General features: G+C 42.2%; 1 protein-coding gene and 1 long non-coding RNA gene across 6 annotated transcripts in view; one reads left to right on the top strand and one right to left on the bottom strand.

Moving 5' to 3' along the window:
- The window catches only part of STARD13 (StAR related lipid transfer domain containing 13), a 288208-nt gene that overhangs the window by 68047 nt on the left and 203849 nt on the right, over positions 1-16312 (bottom strand). The gene's annotated exons all lie outside the window — the stretch shown is intronic.
- LOC132323538 (uncharacterized) lies at positions 780-5888 on the top strand. The gene is made up of 2 exons (XR_009485369.1): positions 780-1136; positions 5389-5888. It is a non-coding gene; the product is annotated as an uncharacterized LOC132323538 (long non-coding RNA).

Genomic DNA, 16312 nt, shown 5'->3' on the forward strand with positions numbered 1-16312 from the left:
GCACACAACAGCTTGGCTGTTGCTGTATGTCTTGCGCAGACATTCAGTGGGTGGTTTCATAATGTTCCACAGCCTACAGAGCTCTTTTTTTTTTTTTTTTGTTTAATCTAATTTAATGCTTTTATCAATATCTGATAAGAAAACAAGAGGCAGCTGTAGCTCTACCACCCGCCCCATGCTTGTCACGTGCTATATTACAAAGCAGGAATGGACAAAATTTGTTTAAAAATGGGATAATATGCAACATGTCTAAAATATGGTCTGAGATATTTTATTTGTAAGAACTTGCACTCTCAGGAAGGCACTTCTGTGGTGGCCACATGAAAAACGATTCCATGTAATGAAGAGATATAAGAGCGGACTAATAAAAATGTAGGGACTGGAGCCTGACCACACCACCCTACCAATCCTTACTGAAGAGGAATGATTAGGTGCTAAAAGTCCTCAAACATGCTCCAAATTACTAGGAGAATGCAGTTCCATTGGATGGAAAAACAAACTTGCATCAGCTCAGACCACTCTTTTCCCCTCCTGCCCAAATTCAAGATTAATGGGAGACACTGGACTTATAGTGGAGTTGTTTACCAGCACTCTCTCTCTAAAGGAAGAGAGACCCCATCAAGACCCTGTGATAAAGACAGATCTAAAAAAAGTAACTGGGACACTAAATGTTCTGGATCATCAGGCAGCTCAGTGGCATAACCAAGGAAAGTAATTGGCACCTTCCTCTGGAACCCATGGCACTACCCACTGTCCTCTTGAGTTAGATATGCCAAAAAGCAGGAAAGGTTAAAACTAAAGTAATGAAGAGAAAAAGCAGCTATGCCTCTGTGAAGGCGCGAACAAGGAACTATTCTGTGGGATGATAACCAAAACACATAGTGTCTGAGAAGGAAGTGAAGGGAATTAAGAAAACAGAAAAGGTTACAACTTATCTAAATTTCTGTAAACTTAAAAATCAAAATCAGAGGTCAACACATGAGTAAAAACAAAATGTCTGATAGCCATAAGAACATCCTGAAAACGCAGAGACAGAAAATGAGTGCACGTCAAGATGGCATGAGGAGCAGTGAGACCGAAGAACAAGCTGAGTAGGCTGAATGATAGCGCATGGCAGGATGCTGTCCAGAAGAGAGGTGAGGCTGAGTTTATTCTTAGGATACTGTTCAAGCACAGTGCTTAACTGCTCCTACTGCTCTGATAAAAATACTTGGTAAATACAGGAAATTTCCTCAGCAGACTGGATACATTACAAGACTCTTTCTTTCTTTTTCTTTCTCTCTCTTTTCTTTTTCTTTCTTTCTTTCTTTCTTTCTTTCTTTCTTTCTTTCTTTCTTTCTTTCTTTCTTTCTTTCTTTCTCTCTCTCTTTCTTTCTTTCTCTCTTTCTTTCTCTCTTTCTCTCTCTCTCTCTCTTTCTCTGTCAGTGATAAATGTCTTGACTGTACTATGTGATTATGTCTGGGAAACTGCATGTGATGGGGGAAACACAATAATTTTCCCTTTCCCCAGGTTTGTTATGTAATCCTGCATTGCATTTGGCATTGTAATAATTAGTAGAGGACCCTGTGAAGAGCCTATAGAGTACCAAATGAAGTGTTATTGTCAACTGAAAAATCCATTTTCCTTTCCATTTTTGTTAACACATTAGCAGCGTACTTACTGACTGAAAAACATATCCCCCACCCTTTCGTTTCATCATATGAAAATCTTGGCACTCACACCCTGCAACATGAAAGCAAATGCCTGTAGACATGCCTGGTATATAACAAGTGCCTGTCATGCTGTGATGTGAGCTGAATTGATTTGAAGGCAAACACCTTGACAGACAGGCCATCAGAGCACACACAAAAATAACACAGAGATAAATGAATAACACTGATGTACAGCATATCCCTGTTGTTTATAATGTGCTTGGCAAGCCCTTTATTCCATATAAATAAAAAAAATGATAGGGATTGAGGCTATTTTAGCAACAAACATCAGAAAAAACAGTATCATCACCCTAGCATACTAATCTCTTGTGCTAAAGAGGGACAAGCTGTTTCTGCAAGCCTCACACTCTGAAAACAGACTTTCCTCAGATCTTTCACAAAGTCTTTCCTCCCTCTGCAGTAACAGCACACACCATTACCCAAGCTTTTGGGAGGTTACAGAGACCTGTACCCATTTCTGTCTATTCCTCTTCAAACCTCTGCAAATCATAATTTCCAAAATGTGCCTGGCACTAGTGGAAGCACAATATGCAACACTCAGCTTGCTGAGACCCAGGAAAAAGCAGCGAACCTCTGGCTGCCTGCAGTAGCAGATGCAGCAGCAAGACATGTCCAGCATGGTCCCTTCAAAAGGTGCCAATAACCCCAACCAGAACAGGATGTCAGGATAATGCAAAGAATTCACTTTTTGCCCCAGTTGTCCCTGCCATCAGTCACTGTGACCCCTCCTCCTAAGTAAATGAAATCAATCAGCAGGGATTTCTGTAAAATACATAAAACAGTCATCTTCCAGACTCTACCAGAAGATAAATGGTTCCAGACATTGGACTGCAGCCATTTTCCCACACATGCTACAGTGTTTTGTCATCCATATTGGGCCATAATAGTGAGTGGGTTTTACTTTTTGTTTTTTTTTTCTCAGTCAGCAGCCAATGCTTCTGCTTCTAACTCGTACACTAAAACCACAGCAACAAGAGTAATTTTTCTGTACAATCTGTAATAGAACAGTTTCACTCCCAATCAGACAGTCTGGGGTCTTGTACAGAACTTTGACACTTTTCTGCTACAGATAATATCATCTTATTGCTCTCAGCTGGAGCTCCACAAACCTTTTTAGGATTAAAGCATATCACCCCAAATACAAGCCACTGAAGTGAAACAAGCATGAAATTATGAGCAATGCAAACCTTATCTGAGAACCTGCTAACAAGAAATAATATGATTGCTTACAATATCTCATGTTGGCTTTTGTGCTAATTTCAAAGAAGGCTACAAGTATATGACAAAAGATGCATCACAGGGTGAGTTTTCAATTAATTTTAACATATTTTCAAGCAAGTCCTTAACAATCTGTTAACATAAAATACACTTTGAAAAGAACCATGGGGCTTTTTCATTATTAAGAAATGTGCAACCAAATTCTATCCTTAATTAAATCACGAGTAATTTTATTAACTACAGTAGACTTAAACCTGACTTACATCAGTGTAACTGAGGGTAGGATTTAGCCCCGGGGTGTTTATACACTGTAGTTCCAGTTAGTTTAGATCTATTTGGGTGGGAACTCCTTTCCCCTTTCCAGAAAAAATATTCCTGCCTACCCTTTTTCACCTCGCAGCTGGGGCCAAAACAGCCTTTTCTTCTAAGATATTTTTCTGAAAGGTTACAAATAAATCTTATCCTCGATAGGAGGTGATCTTATTAAACAAAAAAACACTCTCTGAAGTAAGGGATACCAGCAGTTTTAAAGTTTGTTTACAAGTTTTGAAACATGCCAACTCAAACAGATAAGCTTATTTACATCTTACGAATAAATAAAAACTTTAAGTAAAAGCCATTTAATACAGGAGCTACTTATGTCTGTTTTCAAAGCTGAAAAGCCCTTTCAAACAGTATTAGCTGCTGTATTAAACATCCCTGTTCCAGTATAGAAACTTACTGTCCACAGATATCCTTAGGCTCCACTGCACCTCTGAACCAAAATCACTTTCTTCTTTACTTCATTTTCTGCTCTCTTGAAATCGGATTCCCAGTTCCTGACAGATGGCTCCTCTGTCACCGAGCTCTGCTTCCGCCTCCTTATCGCTGCCAGCTAATACTTCCACGATGCTTAGCTGTTGTCTGCGGAGCTGTGCTCTACATCATTTCTACTCTGATCAATGCTCCGCTTGGTTTTAGGTTGTTCCTAGTCCCGCCTCCTGCTCTTGAAGAAACGAAAACTCGCAGCTGGATTTTCTATAAATCATCCCTTTTAAGAGTGGCTGGGCAAGTATGGCAAATACTACAGCTAAGACCTGCTGCTCTATTTCAAACTTCAAAAACAATTCCTCATCTTAATGATGCACACATGAAAGTTAATCATGTACTAAAATCACTAATACTGAAAAATAGTGGCCAGATAATTGTGACCTTCAGGGCTGAGATGCTGATTAATGTAATACAAAACTCCCCTCTGTTCCAGGGGAGGAATATGGTGAAATCTACCGCCTCGGTGAACTGCTTTATATAGCGCTGTGCTTTGAACAGGAGCTTGTCATTCTTACAAAGATAAATTTACATTTGCAATACAGAGCTTTCTGACAGACCAGCCCAGTGTACATAGTGTTTAGGCTAGCAGCCCGAAGCTTGAAAGAGACTTTACCATCACAGCAGCTCTTCTGAAGTGTGGGCAGGAAATACTTTTATTTTCTGCACTGCACTAAGTGCACTACACAGTGCTGAGCTCATTACCATGTTTAACAAAGCATGGAGTATAAAAGCAAGGTGGTACCATAAAACCATCACTAAGAACTTTGTCCTCACAAAAACAGCAAAACAGAGCTGAGTTTCTGTAAACTGTTAATTGTTCTAATCCTCCACCTTCCAGATCTTCTTAAGAAACTGTGTTGTGAAAATGAAAAATGACTGGACAGATCTGGATACAGTCTGAATGGGCTGCAAACTCCTGGTGCTTTCTCTAGGATTTTTCTATGGTGAGAGCCGCATCCCAGCTAAAGTGTTGCCAGGGCTAAAACTAACTCCTTCCTTACCAACAGCTGCCTGTGTCCTGGTGGCCCATGAATTCCCCTGACTGCTGCCCACACTGAAGAGCAGCTGAGCTGCTGCTGGAGTCTTGATGAAGGACTCCTTGGGTTTCCAACTGGGGAAGTGTGCAAGAGCAGCATGTGCCAACAGCAACTCTTCCCCAAGTGTGCCACTCCCAGCAAGCTGGGACCCATGGGCTTCTCCTGTCAGCTGCTGTAACTGAACCATTGCATCACTGGTCTTCTATGAGTGGATCTCATTCCTTTTTGAGTCTCATCTACGCTACCCTACAGTGTTCCAAAAATGCAGTGGAAAAACACCAAAAAAACCACTTTTGTCTATTTATTCCGACTCTCTAACCACTTCATTAAGTGCCCAATAATCCTCCCAAGTCCAGTTTTTCCACATGATAGATGAATCTGTGCACTTCTGTCAGATCCAATTTGACTGTCTTTTATCCCTAAGCTGAAGAATCTCCCCGTTTCATTCTGGTAAGCCTTTCTGCTCATCCCCATAGGTACTGCTGCTCCCATAAGCACTGCAGCCAGCCCTTCACCTGATAGAAGCTGATGCCACAGCACCCAAGCTCAAGCCTTGCTCCCAGTCCATGACTGATATTGTTGAAAATATTCTCACTTTCTTTGCTTTCAGTTCTGCAGACAGTAAGTGAGGACAGTCACCTTGTGATCTCCACCACCACGGCATGAGAGACCTGGACACAAGAATTTCAGAACAACCAAACCAGACTAATTTCCAAATACTTACTAGCCTGGCAGCCCAGGAGAAAGCAGTATGGATTAAGTAGCCAGGAATACTCTGAGCAAAGGACAACACCACTGTGATGCAGCTACTTCTCTGTTAACCAGCAGCCATAAGACACAGGTCCTGGGCCCCTGTCCAAGCTGTGACTCAGATCTGAAGTGCTGCAACGACAGTGCTCTCCTGTGGATGCACTGGTTGATGAGTGCCAGTAATTTGATGATGGAGAGTGAAATGAGTGTGGGCAGAGCACTCACTATCCCTGCACCCAATCCAAATATGTAATGGTAAATATAGCAAATCTGCTTTCCAGGTGCTGCGGCACATTCAGTACTTATCAGCTGTCAAAAAACCCCACATAACCGATTAAAATTACTTGTTTGACCTTTAAAGTGTACTTGAAAATCTATAAATGAGACCCATCAGTAGTACATATCCAGTTGAATAATAACAGAATTTTGAATCTCCAGAAAAGGTTTTTAAAGAGATTAAATACTCAATACAATGGTGTGACATGCACTTATATAGATTGGAGATCTTCCAAGGACTTTGGAAGATCATTTTAGATGCTCAATATAGAGCATTTTGTTTAATGTCTGGAGTAATGTTTATGGTAGAGAGGGCAAGACTTGCTCTTTCTCTGCCCTGAGATTGCTGGCCATCACCTGAATAACAAGAAAATGTTTGCTGCAGGAAGTAAATATATTTATTTTACATCATCCTCCCTGTGGTTTAACTCCAGAAAGTGCACTGAGTTCTTTGGGGATGAAAGGGAAGATCTGCTGTTACCACCAGTGAGTGTTCAGTTCATAGGCTCAAATTAGAGTAAATCCCCAATAAGGCAGGAAAATGTGGTAGCAGAGATGATAGTTTATCAGGACCTTTTCTCGCTGCAAATCTCCTTTTGAGCCACACTACTTGCTAGTTGAGAACACAGCCCTACATGTAGCAGCCCAGTATGGCTGAACCCAAGGCCATGGAATGAGCTCAGATTCCAGGAAATAATTCCCTGCGTTGTTGGTCCCTGTTCTGGACCGCTTCTACCAACTCCTTCCTAAGCAGTGTGAACACGAGTCTGTGTTCCCTGGCTGTGGGATCCCTCACTCTCCCTTGTTTGGCAGTACAGATGCTGTCCCAGAGATGAAGGACAGCAGGATAGTTCCTCCTGTCACTGTTGTGCAGCCCTCATTTCCCCCTCATCTGGAAATGGTTGTGAGATTTGCTGGGACCCTTCTGGCACACCAAGCTCACAAACTGTTTCAGCTCCCATAACTGCACTGGGAAGAGGAAGGAGAAGGAATAAATAACTTGCCATTTCCCTCCAGTGACTTGTAACTAGAAGAGCTCAGACTTCTCCATGCAACAAGGATAGCCGTGCTGGCTTGGCCCTGAACTCTTTTTGGGAATTGTATATATTTAATATGTCAAGCCTTCTACCCTGAGTTTGTCTGGGGAAAACTTTTAACAGTTTAAAGGAACTCTGACTGTAGCCTTTAATGTGGTGAATAGAATTATTAAAAACCTCGCCTTTTGCATCTTAAAACTCTAAGGTACTCAAGAACATATTATTTCTTTTTACTGTCAGATGTTGCTTTGCTCAGATAGAATGCATAAGACACTAGAGAGATGTGGGAAAGTCTTGACTTCTTTGAGAAGAAACAACAGGTATGAGGACACTGATGGAAAGGTGAGCAAGATGAAGATGCTCATCTATGAGGACAAACACTTGTGTCTGCCTACAGAACCTCTGCACCACAGCCCTGCAACCTTCTTTCTCTGATAGTCTAAACATCCATTTTCAGCTGAAACTTCTCCACAGCTGAGCTACACTTGGGTCCTCCAGCTCAAGTTCTCCTCATTAGTTTTCACCATCCAGTTGAAGGCAACAAGAGCAGCCAGGAGATCTTTGGATCCTGGAGACTACAGCAGAGCCCTGTTTCATTCTCCTTTGATAAAACAAGCGACTTCCCTTCTAATAGCTTTTCTGAGTCCCCTGATGCCAGCTGAATGGGGGCTGGATCACAGGGAGTGAAAACTGACTGCACCATTGCAGATGTGCCCCCCTTTGCCATTTACTCCCCTCTCCCATGGGAATACACTGCCAGACAGACCTAATGGCCAGGCTGCACTGCCAGCCCACATTTTGGGAGTGACTTGCAATTATTCTCCAGCCCGCAAAGGCACTGAAGCCTTTGATCTCCTCTGTTGCTCCCAACTGCCAGCCTCCCAGATTTTGCCAGCATTTCCTGCTCCTGTTCCCTAATCATGCTACCACATTACTGATAACCACGGTACAACTGCAAACTGAGCTGCCTGCAGAGGAAGGGCACATAGAGCTAGTGCCCCACTGTATGACCCCTTCCTTTCATCCCACTTTCTTATTGCATGTCCTCTGCTAATCCTGGCAGATTCTGGAGAAGAACTTGAGGCAAAGGTTTTACTTTGTGTCACCAGGAACAAAAGAACCCTGTTTTCAGGTTTCACTTAGAAACAGACTCATATTTTTCCTAAAGATGATGGAACTTGATAAGTTATAGAGATGAGGGAACATAAAGTGCTGCATCACTTTCAGCAAGAGGACAAGGGGGAAACGAAAAATAACACTGGGTTATTACTATTTGAAACTCTGAATAAAAATGGATATTTTGAGGCAAAATCAAAATAAAAAAGCCAATTGAAAACATCCTGTCTAAAACAGAAAACTGCAATAACAACATGTTGACTGGGGAATTTTCTCCTGGGCAGGTTTCATGCAGTAGATGCTCTCACCTCTGACTGCCATTTCCCAAAGAGATCCTGAACTATTTGTCATTCATTTAGTATTGTGGTTTTTACGTAAAGTAGGACAGTTATGCTATCTCCACCTGATGAGAAAGCCATACACTCTTGCATTTTTAATCAAACACATTCCTTGAAGAATCAAAGCATGCATTACCTAACTTACTTTTCAGAAAAAACTCTCTCATTTACACTTGGTCCGCATTTAGTCTCTCTTCTGCTGGAAAATCTCTGGAGTTAACATGGCATATCTCTGTGTCACATGTGTTCCCTTTTAATAGCCAACATAAATGTTTTCATCTCTGGACTCTACAGCTTGAGTCTCACTTATGAAAGCCAAGCAGTGCCTCTCTGCTTTACTCATCACGCGACCAAAGCACTGCTGATCTCCCGCTTGTCTACGGGCAAAGCAGGGGCTCCCAGAGCCTGGCCCAACGCCATTCCCTTTGGTTTGATCCAACTGATCTGCTGATAAACTCCATCCTCATTCCAAATACCCTTCAGCAACCTCTGTTTCCCAATATGTTTCCCTTCCCAAGGACCAGCAGTGCCACACTCGTTCAATGGCACCTCGCGCTCGCCTCTGCGCTCCTGCAGGTTGGGCCTGGGTCAGTGTGGCTGTACGCTCCCGCCACGGGGACACTGTGTGACAAGGCATCTCAACGGCCCTGAAAATGGCAAGTGCCATGCTTCAATGATGGCAAGCCCTGCTTAACATGAGGTTCACTTTCTGCATGACACAGGCACAGTATTTCATTAGTATGTTAAAATGCTTCAAAGAGTCAAAATAAAAATTCTTGGAATTGCTGCATGAGTCAAAACTTTAAGAAGCTTATATTAAAATATGAATCACTGGCTTGCTTCAAGGGAGGAAAAAATTCCTTGTTTTCAGCAGAAAGTTAATTGGGTGTCCTGAAAATCAGTAATTAAAAACACCATTAGTAGACAATAATCATCTGCAGTTCTAGCTTCCTTCTGAACATAAAAGGCTTTAAAAGCACAGAGTAAGAGAGAAAAGTTCAGCATCAGCATTTGCCTCAAGACCCAATGCACCCGGGGGCTGGCCTAGCATCCCTTATGCAGGGAAATGAGAGCTAGAAAAGATATTTTTGTTGCCGTGAATGAAAGTTGGATTTCTGAATCTATATGCCTACACCATTTAAAATTAACCTGTTTACAGACAAACTTGAAATGTCATCCTGAGGGACAGCACCACCGCTATCATCCCCCATGCACATGTCAGAGAGAAGTGCCACCACCCTCGGCAGAAAATACAGCCACTCTTTGCTGTGTAACAACACAAGGCTGGAAGCAAAGAATATGGTTTCCAAATTAAACAGCGGGAGTAATTTCTGCCAACAGGATGTAATTACTCCTCTTGTAAAAGAGCTGTGGAACACTTAATGGTTTCGAGCACTAATGCATATGGAAACAGTGTGTTCCACCAATACCCAGCCAAGTGCTAGAGCACCACTGGCTTGGGGAGCAGTAAAGGGCCGAGAACACATCCTGGACTGCCTAAGACTTTAAGGGCCTCCTTCCAAGTGTGCTCTAGTGGGACTGCTGAAGTTTCTGTAACAGGTATGGTCACTGCCCAGGGTGAAATTTCTTGTCTCCCACAGCACCTGTAGTTTAAGCAGCTGACTGTGTCACAGCACTAAGTATAAATTTATCACCATCAAATCTCAATGTCAGGTCTGTGACTATTTCATTGATAATTTATCTGACTAGACTACTATCTTCCCAAACATCTCTTTATGAGCAAGAAGGATCTGAGACTATGTAAAATATTTCAAGGTAATTCTATAGGATATATGGAATCTCAAAGTTGAGGTGCTACTGACACTAATTTTCTTAAGGCCTGACCAAAATTCATATGCAGGTAAGAAATAAATAACAGCATCTAAATGCAGACATGTTAAAATTAGGGCCAGAACATTCCCAGCATCTGAAAGCTCCTTCATAGAAAGTGTATTTGTTGAGTGAAGGATGTTAGGCCTTAAATACCCTATGCCAACTCAACTCTTACATTTATATGCAAAAATTCATAGCCATACTTAGGAAATCAGACAAGCAGAGTTCTCCACAAAGCAGCTCTCCTGGTACAAGTTTTTTACTATCTTTACTACTGCAAACTGGAGGAAACAAATGTCCCAGCATCTCCTCTTTCACTTCCACCGAAAACATGAAGTTTTCAAAACACATCCATATACGTAAGACCTCCTGCAACAAAACCAACTCCACTCACACCTCTCACAGAGTACCATGCATTTCCCAGAGAAATTTTTTGGTGGGATTTGTTAAAACTAAGAACAGGACATCACAGGAGAAAATTGTCCCTAACCAAGGAGAACAGACAAAGTTTTTCTGCACATCCCTGCCTCAAACATCAGGAGAAAAACATGCTTACAACTCATCTGAGGAACTGCTCTGAAGCCTAACAGGCTGTAATCAAGACAGCTGAGGTTTATTTTGAACAGTCTTTCCCTTAGGGGAGTGGGCGAGAATCCTCCATGTTAACGATGCTCCTCCGTGTGATTCTCTCATCCTCACACTGACTGAATAGAAAGCAAATGAGTCTGATTGGTGACTATTTCACGATATAAAATTTATTTTTTAAACATGCAAAGATTCTTTTTGAGCAAAACTCAGCATGATTGAGCTATGAAACGTTGTCTTCCTGACCTTTCAGAAATCTGAAAAATCTGACATTTGGTTCTCTGGTCAGTTATGCTATTGACAAATTCATTTTCTTTCAACACACATATGCACAAAAAACATCACTAATCATATTTCTATTACCATCATCCTTCAGATCTTTTAGCATGATTTACAGAGGGGAAAAATGAAAGAAAAACAAAAACTGGCAGTACATTATGCAGCTTTGGGCAAAGAAGATGATGGATTCTCCCTAAGTAATTTCCTGCAAAGTGAGATTTGATATAAGGATCTTGATTATGTATGTCAGTGCTGGGAAGGTACCCAGACATGTGAGACTATCATTTACAACTAATGCAGCCAAGGCAGAGGCCACTACTGGGTTTTAGAAATGAAGAGCATTAGTACAAGGGAACAGAAAGAAAGGATTTTTCAGAAGAGTTGGAGACAGCAATATTTGATTTAACTTATAATAAGCTACTACCTCCTAGGATGGTCCCAGTTAGACCTATTTCTGCATACCACATTTGGCAAATGATGCCTCACTTGGTCTTGTCCTTCTCTAACTCTCTTGGCAAAAGCAACAAAGACTTCCTAGCACTAAAAGGCCACACTGCGGTTTTGTTTTCAAACATCACTTCTAGGAAAAAAGAGAGGGTAAAAAAAACCTCTGTGAAATACTCTGTATCCAAAGACAAAGCAGAATGGTTCCATGTGAGTCATTTTCAGTCTTTTCTGGCTTGGCATTTGTGGTATGAACTCAGAAAAGTCATTACCAGTAATTCTGTCATTTCAAATGTTTGCAACACATGAGAAAAAGTGCTTCTAAAATGAAAATCCCATCCTAACCACTTCAGTAACACTTACAGATCAACTTCAATCTAAATCCATCTCACTATATTTAAAAAATATTTTTGGATGCTCTAAGTAAACCAAGACATTCAACCTGTGACTTGAGAAAGAGATTTTCAAACAAAAATGCTGCAAGAAGCAAGCCATGATTTTCCATTTGCTCACTTGAAGGACTGCTTGTTGGATTAACCCAAAGTGAGCCTGCAGTCCAGACATATCTTTTCTCCCATCTTTCATACAGCCAAGCAAAAACAAAGAAAAGAAAAGGTATCACATGTGCAGCCACTTTGCAGGAAAGTTATAAGTAATCTAAATTAATTCCTTTGCTCCTACTGATATATAGAAACTGGTTCTCTGAAATCTGATGAAGAACTGAGCTTCATTTTTATTTGCTATATTTAATGACTGCTGTTATAAACCAGTCTAAATGGGGAAGCTAAAACCAGAAAGAAAAGACAAGATTTGGGTCTTTCAACCACCAGTTTAAGTTTATAAGTAACAACACAGGCAGTATGCTGTCATGGTCTGGGTAGTCCCAGCAACACAAAGTCTCCCTTCCCTCTCCCTTCCCAGCAGGACTATCTGACAGTGTCATGGAAAATACATGCTTTTAAAGTCTCCAATAATCAAATTATCAAACAAAACTGAAGGTCAGGATTTCTATGGGCACATGTACAACTGTGACTCACAAGGGATTTCAAAGCAGCTTTTCCCATTCATGCAAACCCTCTCCGATGCCATTATTTTTGGTGTCTTGTACTGTGTGAAGTTGCACAATAATAATTTTGCTGTTAGAAAACACGTTAAAGTTCCCCCCTGACACAGTCACACCTATTGACACAAACGCTGGAGGCCCTGGTTGTGAAATCCCCGCACCTCCGTCCAATCAACCTGAAATCGGGCTCCGGAGCCGCGAGGGCGTGGAGACAGCGCACACAGAGGGAGTGTTTGCACAAGCCTTGTTTCCATAGGAAACCAGGGCAAACACATCCCCGTGTACAGAAATGCAGTTTTCCATGGCGGCGGCGGGCAAGGCCTGCAGCTCTGGCCGCTGCCCACTAGAGGCCGTGAAGCCCTTACGCCTGCCCTGGCCTGGCTCGCACAATCCGGCCAGGAGGGGATGAGGAATGGGAAACACCAAAAATGAGACATATTTTCTTCTGACGTGAAAATCTGAACACTTCCTCAGAGCAGCGAGGCACCTCAGCCCTGGCAGGCCAGTGGGAGCAGCAGGGCCTGCTGTGGGTGGCCAGCTCCGCTCACCAACAACTGGAAACCTGAGGCCGAGATGGATGAGGAGGGTGATCAGAAAAATGAGAAGCTACAGCTGGCTGGAGGGAAGCTACTCCTCTGTGATGAGCCCAAAGTAAACAATGAGCGGCCAAATTTAATGGGTCACTTTTAAAATTAATTGTGCTTTTTGAACATCACTCACTGGAGCCTGGCAAGCTGCAGCAGTCAACAGAAAGGATGCCAAGCATGAGGGGGATTTAATGAGCAGCGTTTGCTGGGGAACTGCAGCAACAAACATATGTGCACAGAAAAACACCATGGAAGCTGGTTTGTGGGGAAGGAATCTGAGAGTATTTCTCAGTACAGAGAAATACATAGGGGTAGTATAACAAAAAGAAGCAACACTCAATTTCTCCAGTTTAACTCCAAGCGGGTCTTTGCTGGTTATTCAGAGATTATACCCTACCCCTCTGTGAGGGACACAGGGAAACAGATGAAAATTAGGAGAGGAGATCTGCCCAGAGATGTGCTCTAAGGGAGTACATCAAACCTGGACTTCCACAGGAGGCACAGGAACATGGTCCTTACAGAGCCTAAGGCTGGAAATCACATCTAAATGTCTTCTTGCAAGCTTGTGACAGGCTATCTAGAAAACTACAAAGGGTCAGTGTAGATCAGATTAATCATCACAGCTATTGACTGCCCTGCTTTTTGCTATGTTGAATTTCATCTGTGCCATGCATACACCTACCTTAATTATGTCCCATTTAAGTTCCTTTATGTTCTGCTATCTGGATTAGTTAAATGCTTTTGTGTCTTCTGCAACCTCTGTCATGTTCCACACTTGTGCCACAGATCATTAAACAAAATAAATGTCACACAATCCCTAAAATGACATTTCAGGGAAGTGCAATAAAAACCAATGACCTCAGTAAAAACATAAATTTATTTGTCTTGTATTGCTTTCAAGTACTTGGCAAGCTTGTGGTGAAACATTCTATTGAGACTGGGGAATGTGGGTTTAAGTGCCTTCTGGTTGGTGGTCAGACATCTCAAAAGCATTAAGGTATGATGCAAAATGTGAGTGCCACTGCGTCCTTGGATGGCCATCTTACAGGAAACTAGTGATCGGGTAGTTTGTGTTCAAGTGTATAATTCAGGCAGTTCAGTGTGGAAGAAGAGGATTTTGGCTTTTGCATTTCATAAGGTAGCTGTTAGTAAGTACCTCAGTGCAGCAGACTGAGAGTTGATGCCCCTTGTCCTGGTGGGGGCTGACAGCCCTCCCAGCATGGCATGATGGGAATCTTTGGGCTGTGGCACTTGGCTTATCCTGATGCAGCATGCAGGGATGCCACAGCAGAGCTCATGCCGTGACAGCAGCTCCAGAGCAGGAGGAGACCAACACACACTTTGTGAAGCACACCCTGCACCCCAAACCAGTGTGCTGGCAGCAGTGTGCAAAGCACTGTCTGGGCCTCTTGCTGGGACTGCTCCTTTATCAAAGGAGGGTAAATAAATTTAAGCAGATCTGTCTGCATTCATGAAGACAACTTATTTTGTTGTTGTTGTTAAGAAAACAGAAGTCTGGTGGTTTGTTGGCAAAAGAAAAATGTGGGAAATGGCATTAGTGTTCTTCCACTTTGTGAAGGCAACTATGAGGGAGGGATGTGGAAGCACATCTCCACCTCCCACTTCCAGCCCCAGCTCCACTGGGCAGCTTGCAGTCCCTCTGGCCAACACTCATGGAAAAGCTGGGTCCTTATCTCTAATGTGTTCCAGTTAGGCGGCCCTGAGAGCAACCCCAGGTGTTCATACAGTCTCTAATCCCATTAAGGCTCTTTTAAAGCAAGTGGTTTGGTTGGGTTTTTCTTCTGGTGTCACAGAATTTACACTTAATGGGTTTGCAGTTAGTAGGCAGTTAGAAAAGTTATTTGCACTTTGCAGTTTGCTGCCAGAAGTGCAGCAAGAGACAAGCACTGAGATCCTTGTGAATCCCACAGCTGCTGTGACTTTTCCATGTGAGGAAGAGAACAGTTGCCGGAGGCATTTCAGAGAAATGCAAGAACACAGGAACAGTTCATTAACACTGGAAGTGAATTTGCAATTACTGAGAGCAGATGGCCAGCTCACACAGTGGATGAACCTTAAACCATCTTGACTTACAAGACTACAGCAAACATTGAAACACTACCAAATTCACACCAAAAAAAAAAAAAAAAAAAAAAAAAAAAAAAAAAAAAAGTAAAATTCCTACGTGCTCACTGTCAGAAGTCAGCTCAGATTTGGATCCTATATACAGTGGCTTAAGTCCAGATAAAGCTGTCAATATTAAACTGAGTCAGTGGATTTACCACAGAGTTCATGCCCCTTCTTTTTACTTGCATAAAAAACCTCTCAGAGCCATTCAAGATAAGCAAAAAATAACAAGAACCTTAATAAAATAACAGTATCAGCATCTCATTAATAAGGCTAGGAATCAAGCTAATCCTCCCTTGTACAACTGCAACTCAGCTGTATCAGAGATGTGTTAGCAGCATTAATAAGAATGGAAATCAAAGCTGAAGTTACATGACTAAGTTTTTCATTACTTAATAGTCCACTAACAAAAACCACCATACACACACTGCTTTAACAAATGTATCTGTGATGCACTCCAGAACTGTTGAATTCTTTCCATACAAATGCTGTATGCAAAGGCTCTGTGAAGGAGCTAAAGAGAGATGTGTATCTTGAAAGCACTCCTCAGCATAGCTCATGGACAAATTACAATTATTATTGCTATTGGCATGTAACAGTATGTATATGCAAAAGGAAGGACTTGCTTAGCACCATATGCATTTCCTCCTGCCAGGTCTTCATTTGGCTTGGCAAACAAGACTATAATTACTGGGGGGAAGAGGAAGGCTATAAGCAAAGAGCTCTGTTTCATAGTCCTTCCTGCACGTGTCCAGAGAGTGAAATGCAATGGCTCCACCAGCTCTGAGAAGACCATGCAGTCATCCTTGAAAATCTTTTTCCCTGTGACATGGAGTTTCAGCTGTGTACTTCTGGACAGCAATCAGTGAAGGCTCCCTAAGGTTAAGGTGACCTGTAGCTTACAGGTCTTTGCAAATGGGTGCACAAGAGCTCCAGTGCTGTGTGGATGTCAAGGCAGCCGGCAGGGAGAGTTGACACGTCAGAATTGCTAAAGCCTTGTGCAAGAAGGTAACTACAACTGGACTGCACTCTGAAGGCCAGACTTAAGGCTGCAACAGCAAGGGACATAGGCAAGGGATGTGACATAAAAAAGAATTGT

The sequence above is a fragment of the Haemorhous mexicanus genome, chromosome 2, assembly GCF_027477595.1.
Source record: "Haemorhous mexicanus isolate bHaeMex1 chromosome 2, bHaeMex1.pri, whole genome shotgun sequence".
Lineage (NCBI taxonomy): Eukaryota > Metazoa > Chordata > Aves > Passeriformes > Fringillidae > Haemorhous > Haemorhous mexicanus.